Genomic DNA, 1,172 nt, shown 5'->3' with positions numbered 1-1,172 from the left:
ATTAATACACACAATATAAACATATTTTACATACAATACACAATACATAGCCTACATGCCATACATACCACACATGCCATACATTCCATGCATACAATGCATAACATAAACACTGTAAATTTCATATATACCAAGGCCGCCACAGATACGATCCTGGTATTGTACCGGCGATACCAGTACCGTATCTGTGGTTACAATACCCATGAACTTGGTATCTGATATTGTACCTGACCTATGGTACAGTACTGAGTACTGTACCGTAGTCCACAATACTATTTTTACTCAGAGGGGATGCTGTATCTTCCCATACAGCAAGGATACAGTACTATACTGTATTGTGAGACACAACGGCAGTATGGTACCGTACCGTATCTTGCACCAACGGTATGGCACCGTACTGTAGTACCTTAACATTAGTTGGATGAGTTGGGTGACTTTAGCCCAATGCAGGTATATTGAGGGGGATGACAAGGGAATGGACTTACAAATGTGTATAGATATGAAGACATGGCCCAGAGGGCCGCCACTAGGGTACAGTACTGATACCGTACCTGTTTTGTGATACTGGAAAACCGGGTATCTGGTATCGTACCAGAAATTGATTACGGTACGCAATACCATACTGGGTCCTCCGCTACCGCTCAACAGGGGGGCATGGTGCCGTACCCCTCATCCGGTTACAATAACCACAAATACAATTACAAGGAGACCAGGTACGGTACGGTACAGTACCGGTACTGGCACCCTATATGTGGCGGCCTTGTATATACCATATGCCACATATGCCCCATACATATAATGAATACAATAAATGCCTTACATGTACGCACCATACATATAATGCATACATACAATAAATGCCTTACATGTCATACACACCATACATACTCTACATACCAAAGACACAAAACATTCAGAAATTTGAAAAGTTCAAAACATTCACTATATACCAGACATACAGGACATATAGCACTTGGCTTGCTTGTGTGAGAGGAACTACACAAGAAATGTGTCCTGAATGTCAATGCATTCCATGGGTAATGTGAAATAGAGGTCTACATAGAAAACAAATAAACTTCAAACCCCTTGATACATACAAAAAAACATACAATACATACAATACATACAATACATACACAGCATACACAACACAACAGAGAGAAACTCATCAG

This window comes from Melampsora larici-populina (genome assembly GCF_000204055.1).
Source record: "Melampsora larici-populina 98AG31 unplaced genomic scaffold MELLAscaffold_12, whole genome shotgun sequence".
Lineage (NCBI taxonomy): Eukaryota > Fungi > Basidiomycota > Pucciniomycetes > Pucciniales > Melampsoraceae > Melampsora > Melampsora laricis-populina.
Note: the sequence above shows the minus strand (reverse complement) of the source record.